A 9,321-nucleotide genomic window follows, 5' to 3' on the forward strand; every position below is an offset into this window, starting at 1 on the left:
TTCGTACCTCTATCACAGCAAGCCTAGCCTTACGCAACACCGCTAATCAGGTCTAGAACAAGCCTACGCATCAAAAGCATATCCAATGAACAATACTACCATGCTCGACTAGCAAAACCAGTACTACCAAAGGTTTAGGGTTTACCTTCGTCCGTCGACAGCCCTTTGATGTCGATTGCCTCGTAACTCAGGCGTCGCTACACTACCAATCCTGGCAGCTCTTGGCTATCGCTCGACCAACAACTAACCCTAGAAACCTTCCAAACCTCTCAACTATGAGACACAACTTCAAGAACTTGCCATCCAAAATGAGGAATTCCGAGCACTATTTATAGGCTATGTTCGGATCCACCGAACCTACTTCGGAACGTCCGAACTCCTACGTGTCCATCAGCTCTTGACACCTCACGATCGGATCCACCGAACCTACACTTCGGAACGTCCGAACTCCCACGTGTCCATCGGCTCTTGACACCTCATGATCGGATCCACCGAACCTACACTTCGGAACGTCCGAACTCCCACGTGTCCATCGACTCTTGACACCTCATGATCGGATCCACCGAACTCACTTCGGATCGTCCGAACTCTTCGGTGCTACCGAACCATCTTCGGTCCGTCCGATCATGACCACGGTCAAAATTACACATTAAACCTTCTTAATCACCATTAATCCGTTAATTACCCAATTTGGAATTCGGGCTACTACATTCTCCCCCCCTTAAAAAGATTTCGTCCTCGAAATCAGGCTTAGAGGATGAACAAAACGAAATAACAACATCGTTATTACATCTCAATTGTTGTTGAACACAACTGATCTAGAAAATCCCGAAAGACTCGATTCATCAGATCCATGAACACTGCTGGCGCATTCGTCAATCCAAATGGCATAACTAGAAACTCGTAATGCCCATATCGAGTACGAAATGCAGTCTTGGAAATATCATCATCCCTAACTCTCATCTGATGATAACCCGATCGCAAGTCAATCATGGAGTAAACAGAAGTACCCTGAAGTTGATCGAACAAGTCATCGATACGAGGTAATGGATACTTGTTTTTAATCGTCACACGATTCAGCTGGCGATAATCAATACACAACCGCATCGACCCATCCTTTTTCTTGACAAACAAGACTGGAGCTCCCCAAGGTGAAACACTTGGGCGAATATAACCTTTATCAAGAAGATCCTGCAATTGCTGCTTCAATTCTCTCATCTCTGACGGAGCAAGACGATAGGGGGCACGAGAAATCGGTACAGTCCCTGGCATTAACTCAATGCCAAATTCCACCTCTCTAACCGGAGGAAAACCAGGAATCTTATCTGGAAAAACATCAGGAGATTCACAAACCACTGGAATATCATCTATACCAACACTACCTGTGGAAGAATCAATCGCATAGATGAGGTAGCCTTCCCCGCCCGCCTCTAAAGCACGACAGGCTTTCAGAGCAGATACCACTGGCATCGGAGGTCGCGCTCCCTCACCATAGAAAAACCAACTAGAGCTCTCAGTCGTACGAAACTGAACAAGCTTCTGGTAACAATCCACGGTAGCTCGGTAGGTAGTCAATAGGTCTATACCTAGAATACAATCAAAATCTTCCATCTCCAAGATCATAAGATTTGCAATCAATTCGTTACCCTCAAAATCTAAGGGACAACCCATCACTAGACGTTTTGCTAACACCGAATGACCCATCGGGGTAGAAACGGAAAGAATGACGTCTAGAGAAACATACGGTAACTTATGACGCTTAACAAATCGTCCTGGTCACCCCAACGACCTACACTTTCCTGACTACTCTCATCACCAAAGTGGTCAGCCATCGCTACAAGATAGAATGGGGAAAATGGTAAAATGGTCAACGAAAATCCCAAAACAGAATCTATATCCCAAAATCGTAAGCATGCTCTGATACCATAAATGTAGTGACCCGTTCCAGAATCACCTACTAATCAAGAACTAAGCATGCAACTAACTTAATTAATAATAATCAGAGATAACAGCGGAAATATGGACAAATGACAGTAGTTATACAACCCAATCGAAATCAGAACAATCTCAAAATATATTCGGTACAACCATATCGAAATAGAATAGTACTGAAAACTAAACCAACCAGATACTCACTGTCCTCCTCCTGCTCTTCCCGAGCTGTCCAACCTGAGGCCTGCCCCGTGGGAATGGGGTGTCCAAGATAAACAAAACCGAGGACGTGAGCGATAAGAACGCCCAGTACAAAAGTATGAGTATACAAGCCTATATGAAATGCACATGCTATGATATGATACCAGGGTAGTCAAGAAACAGGAGTAACAAAGGATCTCAAAATGCTCAGTCTAGAGGCGCCAAGTGGATAGTGCCGCGCGGTACTCCTCTGGGTCACTGCATCCACTACAAGAACAGACGTGGACCTAAAATGTCCCGGATCACCGAAGCCCTCCCGACCCGTCGGCCACTGTGTACTCTCGGTGTCCATGCGTCCACAAAATAAGACAGGGCTGAGCGGCCCCACAAGATATAGCTTATCTCGAAAGAGATACAGCTCAACAGTAAAGGCTATCTCGAAGGAGATACGGCTCAACATGAAATGCAACATGCAGTAATAAACGTGACATAATAGCATGCATCATATGACATATATCAATGCACCACATAATCATGCAACACATATAAGAATGTATACTCGACCAGGATATCTCGGATAGTACTTTCGTACCTCTATCACAGCAAGCCTAGCCTTACGCAACACCGCTAATCAGGTCTAGAACAAGCCTACGCATCAAAAGCATACCCAATGAACAATACTACCATGCTCGACTAGCAAAACCAGTACTACCAAAGGTTTAGGGTTTACCTTCGTCCGTCGACAGCCCTTTGATGTCGATTGCCTCGTAACTCAGGCGTCGCTACACTACCAATCCTGGCAGCTCTTGGCTATCGCTCGACCAACAACTAACCCTAGAAACCTTCCAAACCTCTCAACTATGAGACACAACTTCAAGAACTTGCCATCCAAAATGAGGAATTCCGAGCACTATTTATAGGCTATGTTCGGATCCACCGAACCTACTTCGGAACGTCCGAACTCCTACGTGTCCATCAGCTCTTGACACCTCACGATCGGATCCACCGAACCTACACTTCGGAACGTCCGAACTCCCACGTGTCCATCGGCTCTTGACACCTCATGATCGGATCCACCGAACCTACACTTCGGAACGTCCGAACTCCCACGTGTCCATCGACTCTTGACACCTCATGATCGGATCCACCGAACTCACTTCGGATCGTCCGAACTCTTCGGTGCTACCGAACCATCTTCGGTCCGTCCGATCATGACCACGGTCAAAATTACACATTAAACCTTCTTAATCACCATTAATCCGTTAATTACCCAATTTGGAATTCGGGCTACTACATTCTCCCCCCCTTAAAAAGATTTCGTCCTCGAAATCAGGCTTAGAGGATGAACAAAACGAAATAACAACATCGTTATTACATCTCAATTGTTGTTGAACACAACTGATCTAGAAAATCCCGAAAGACTCGATTCATCAGATCCATGAACACTGCTGGCGCATTCGTCAATCCAAATGGCATAACTAGAAACTCGTAATGCCCATATCGAGTACGAAATGCAGTCTTGGAAATATCATCATCCCTAACTCTCATCTGATGATAACCCGATCGCAAGTCAATCATGGAGTAAACAGAAGTACCCTGAAGTTGATCGAACAAGTCATCGATACGAGGTAATGGATACTTGTTTTTAATCGTCACACGATTCAGCTGGCGATAATCAATACACAACCGCATCGACCCATCCTTTTTCTTGACAAACAAGACTGGAGCTCCCCAAGGTGAAACACTTGGGCGAATATAACCTTTATCAAGAAGATCCTGCAATTGCTGCTTCAATTCTCTCATCTCTGACGGAGCAAGACGATAGGGGGCACGAGAAATCGGTACAGTCCCTGGCATTAACTCAATGCCAAATTCCACCTCTCTAACCGGAGGAAAACCAGGAATCTTATCTGGAAAAACATCAGGAGATTCACAAACCACTGGAATATCATCTATACCAACACTACCTGTGGAAGAATCAATCGCATAGATGAGGTAGCCTTCCCCGCTCGCCTCTAAAGCACGACAGGCTTTCAGAGCAGATACCACTGGCATCGGAGGTCGCGCTCCCTCACCATAGAAAAACCAACTAGAGCTCTCAGTCGTACGAAACTGAACAAGCTTCTGGTAACAATCCACGGTAGCTCGGTAGGTAGTCAATAGGTCTATACCTAGAATACAATCAAAATCTTCCATCTCCAAGATCATAAGATTTGCAATCAATTCGTTACCCTCAAAATCTAAGGGACAACCCATCACTAGACGTTTTGCTAACACCGAATGACCCATCGGGGTAGAAACGGAAAGAATGACGTCTAGAGAAACATACGGTAACTTATGACGCTTAACAAATCGTCCTGGTCACCCCAACGACCTACACTTTCCTGACTACTCTCATCACCAAAGTGGTCAGCCATCGCTACAAGATAGAATGGGGAAAATGGTAAAATGGTCAACGAAAATCCCAAAACAGAATCTATATCCCAAAATCGTAAGCATGCTCTGATACCATAAATGTAGTGACCCGTTCCAGAATCACCTACTAATCAAGAACTAAGCATGCAACTAACTTAATTAATAATAATCAGAGATAACAGCGGAAATATGGACAAATGACAGTAGTTATACAACCCAATCGAAATCAGAACAATCTCAAAATATATTCGGTACAACCATATCGAAATAGAATAGTACTGAAAACTAAACCAACCAGATACTCACTGTCCTCCTCCTGCTCTTCCCGAGCTGTCCAACCTGAGGCCTGCCCCGTGGGAATGGGGTGTCCAAGATAAACAAAACCGAGGACGTGAGCGATAAGAACGCCCAGTACAAAAGTATGAGTATACAAGCCTATATGAAATGCACATGCTATGATATGATACCAGGGTAGTCAAGAAACAGGAGTAACAAAGGATCTCAAAATGCTCAGTCTAGAGGCGCCAAGTGGATAGTGCCGCGCGGTACTCCTCTGGGTCACTGCATCCACTACAAGAACAGACGTGGACCTAAAATGTCCCGGATCACCGAAGCCCTCCCGACCCGTCGGCCACTGTGTACTCTCGGTGTCCATGCGTCCACAAAATAAGACAGGGCTGAGCGGCCCCACAAGATATAGCTTATCTCGAAAGAGATACAGCTCAACAGTAAAGGCTATCTCGAAGGAGATACGGCTCAACATGAAATGCAACATGCAGTAATAAACGTGACATAATAGCATGCATCATATGACATATATCAATGCACCACATAATCATGCAACACATATAAGAATGTATACTCGACCAGGATATCTCGGATAGTACTTTCGTACCTCTATCACAGCAAGCCTAGCCTTACGCAACACCGCTAATCAGGTCTAGAACAAGCCTACGCATCAAAAGCATACCCAATGAACAATACTACCATGCTCGACTAGCAAAACCAGTACTACCAAAGGTTTAGGGTTTACCTTCGTCCGTCGACAGCCCTTTGATGTCGATTGCCTCGTAACTCAAGCGTCGCTACACTACCAATCCTGGCAGCTCTTGGCTATCGCTCGACCAACAACTAACCCTAGAAACCTTCCAAACCTCTCAACTATGAGACACAACTTCAAGAACTTGCCATCCAAAATGAGGAATTCCGAGCACTATTTATAGGCTATGTTCGGATCCACCGAACCTACTTCGGAACGTTCGAACTCCTACGTGTCCATCAGCTCTTGACACCTCACGATCGGATCCACCGAACCTACACTTCGGAACGTCCGAACTCCCACGTGTCCATCGGCTCTTGACACCTCATGATCGGATCCACCGAACCTACACTTCGGAACGTCCGAACTCCCACGTGTCCATCGGCTCTTGACACCTCATGATCGGATCCACCGAACTCACTTCGGATCGTCCGAACTCTTCGGTGCTACCGAACCATCTTCGGTCCGTCCGATCATGACCACGGTCAAAATTACACATTAAACCTTCTTAATCACCATTAATCCGTTAATTACCCAATTTGGAATTCGGGCTACTACAGACGGTCTCACGGATCATATTTTGTGATACGAATCTTCTTATTTAGGTCATCCATCAAAAAATATTACTTTTTATGCTAAGAGTATTACTTTTTATTGTGAATATCGATAGGGTTGACATGTCTCACAAATAAAGATTCGTGAGACCGTCTCATAAAAGACCTACTATACAAATTTTCTCATAGCATTTTCTCGAGTTACCAATGTTGAAACTCAATGTTTTGAATTAAAAGTTAAAACTCATTTAATTTAGAGAATTTGCTAAATTACACAGAAAAAAAAATATCCATATTTTTTCCTTGTGTATTTCATATCTACCTTTAGCTAGTAAGACAATATGATCATATATTATTTTACTTCAATTTTGAGATAAAGACAGAGACTCTTGTCGTTACCATCCATTGGTGGTTATGCAATAGATGTGAAATCAATTATTTTTTATTGACAAAAAAAACAAAACTTGGAAGCTCAAATTATTAAATAAAGATTAATTTAGCTGTCGCCATCGATCAAAGTTCATATCGCCTTCGAGGTACAAGATTGTCCTCAGACGCTTCAGGGGCATAGACCGTGTGGTAAAGGCCTGAAGTTAAAGACTGTTAATCCATGTTGGCAAGGATTCGAATCTCGACTCCTCTTTTATGGTGAATTGCTTCAGTCAACCTCTCCTCTGGGTACATGTTGTCGGTGCATAACCCTGATTTACCTCCATTCACACGGGATTTGGAACGACTCTGTGTGGGGCCCTGGGGTTTTCACCCTTTTTTTTACAAGATTGTCCTCAGACGGCTGCCGGCTTTTTCCATATGATATTATGAACTGAATCTCTATGACGGCAATTGGAACTTTATATTATTTTTAACAAGAAACTCGCAACAGTTATTTGTAAGTATGAACAGGGTAAATCGAAGAGCTGAACATAATAATATGTAAATCATGTTAATCTGATAAATTTTACGTAAAAAGCATATCCAAAAAAGATTTAATAAAGAATAAAATATGTAATTAATAGATCACAAGTATATCTATTACACTAATTCGAAAACTCTTCGTAGATGAAACTTTAAATTATTTATGTTTCCCTTGGCATATTTTATGATAATAACAATAAAAGTAATAAGATGGGGACTTGAAAAAAAAAAGGAGAGATAAAAGAATCTGTTTGGTGACTCGGAATCTTACGTTTGATGCTAGAATCTTGCGAGGATAACCATTGGCAATATTTTATACCTATTTGTCTTAATATATATAAATACTACAGTGATAAATAGTATGTCAAATATATATATATATATATAATCTTGCGAGGATAACCATTGGCAATATTTTATACCTATTTGTCAAATATATTTTATACCTACAGTGATAAATAGTATGTCAAATATATATATATATATATATATATATATATATATATATATATATATATATATATATATATATATATATTATTTCGAATCACAACAGTTTGACATACTATATATCTTTGTAGTATTTAATTTTTTTTATGTCATCAGGATCAAAGTTGTGATATCTCTTGTCTTATATAATAAAAATTAAATATTTAAAATGAGTTTATAATGTGTTACATTAGACCTCTATAGCAACTTAGGTTAATCATTTTCGTAAAAGCGAAGATGAATACAAAATAGTTGCTATAGGAGCCTATTGTGCAGTCACGCAGCCACGAGCCCAAGTTCGGGGCGTGACATAATGATATTAGAGCCGGTCATCGACAAAGAACATCGAGAAATAAGTGTTATGCAGGGCAAAGTGCTACGTACATGTGAGTCACCTCTTGAACCTGCGGGATAAATTATTACATAACCCACTTCTAGATTCTCGATGCTGGTGGATCGAGATGTTAGACCGCGACGAAGACGTCGCGTTCTAAAGGAGGGGTTTGAATATATAAATGATATTTTCCCCTCTTTTTTCAACAATTAAAAACTTCATTCTGAAATCACTCTAACCCTACTATACACCAGCTCTTAAAACTCGAAAATTATGCTAAGAAAGTCTTCAAGTGAATGGCTTCATTTTATAGCCAAAAAGCAAGCATTTCTTCCGATCCATGTTGGATATCTTCCGATCACAAGTTCGACAATAAAGGTGGTGATGTGTTGATTAAACAAACGTGATGACAATGATACCTTCCTATGTGCTTTGAATCTATATATATATATATATATATATATATATATATATATATATATATATATATATATATATATATATATATATATATATTAATTATTAACACTATAAAAAATAATTAAATATTGCATAAACCTAATTATGAGGTATTACAAAATAAAAATACTATCATATAGCACGAATCACATGCAAGCGAAAGGAGACTTGTCCATTGGAATATACTTTTTCTGCTCCCTAAGAGAGATAATTCGTTCTGCTTAAAAAACAACAAACAAAAGAAAAAAAATGGAATCCAGTACTCAACATATTCAGTATGATTACAACGAGGGACCGAGAAATTGGTAGATTTAGCCTGCGGGAAAAAAAAGAAAGAAAGAAAGAAATTCATCAGAAAGTAAGTTTTCAAGATACTTGAGAATGGTACATGATCACAATTTCGAATCTACCCGCTAACAAAGCACGATAATGGAAAATGACACGCATGAACTAAAATAGAAACACGATAATTGGAACTTTATATTATTTTTAACTAGAAATTGGCAGTAGTTATTTGTAAGCATGAACAGGATAAATCGTCAAACTGCACGTAGTAATATAGAAATCATGTCAATCAGATAAATTTTATGTGAAAAGCTCCTCTAAAAAAAATTAATAAAGAATAAAACGTGTAATTAATCGATCATAAGTATATCTATTATACTAATTCGAACATTCTTAGTATAGATGAAACTTTAAATTATTTACGTTTCCCATGTCATGTTCTAAGTATATCTATTATACTAATTCGAACATTCTTAGTATAGATGAAACTTTAAATTATTTACGTTTCCCATGTCATGTTCTATGATAATAACAATAAAAATAATAAGATGGGGATGGGGACTTGAAAATGACAAGGAGAGAAAAAAAGGATCTGTTTGGTGACTCGGAATCTTACGTTTGATGCTAGAATCTTGCGAGGATAACCATTGGCAATATTTTATACCTATTTGTCTTAATATATATATTATCAGTTTGAC

Source organism: Primulina eburnea, chromosome 8 (genome assembly GCF_022965805.1).
Source record: "Primulina eburnea isolate SZY01 chromosome 8, ASM2296580v1, whole genome shotgun sequence".
In the NCBI taxonomy this organism is placed as follows: domain Eukaryota; kingdom Viridiplantae; phylum Streptophyta; class Magnoliopsida; order Lamiales; family Gesneriaceae; genus Primulina; species Primulina eburnea.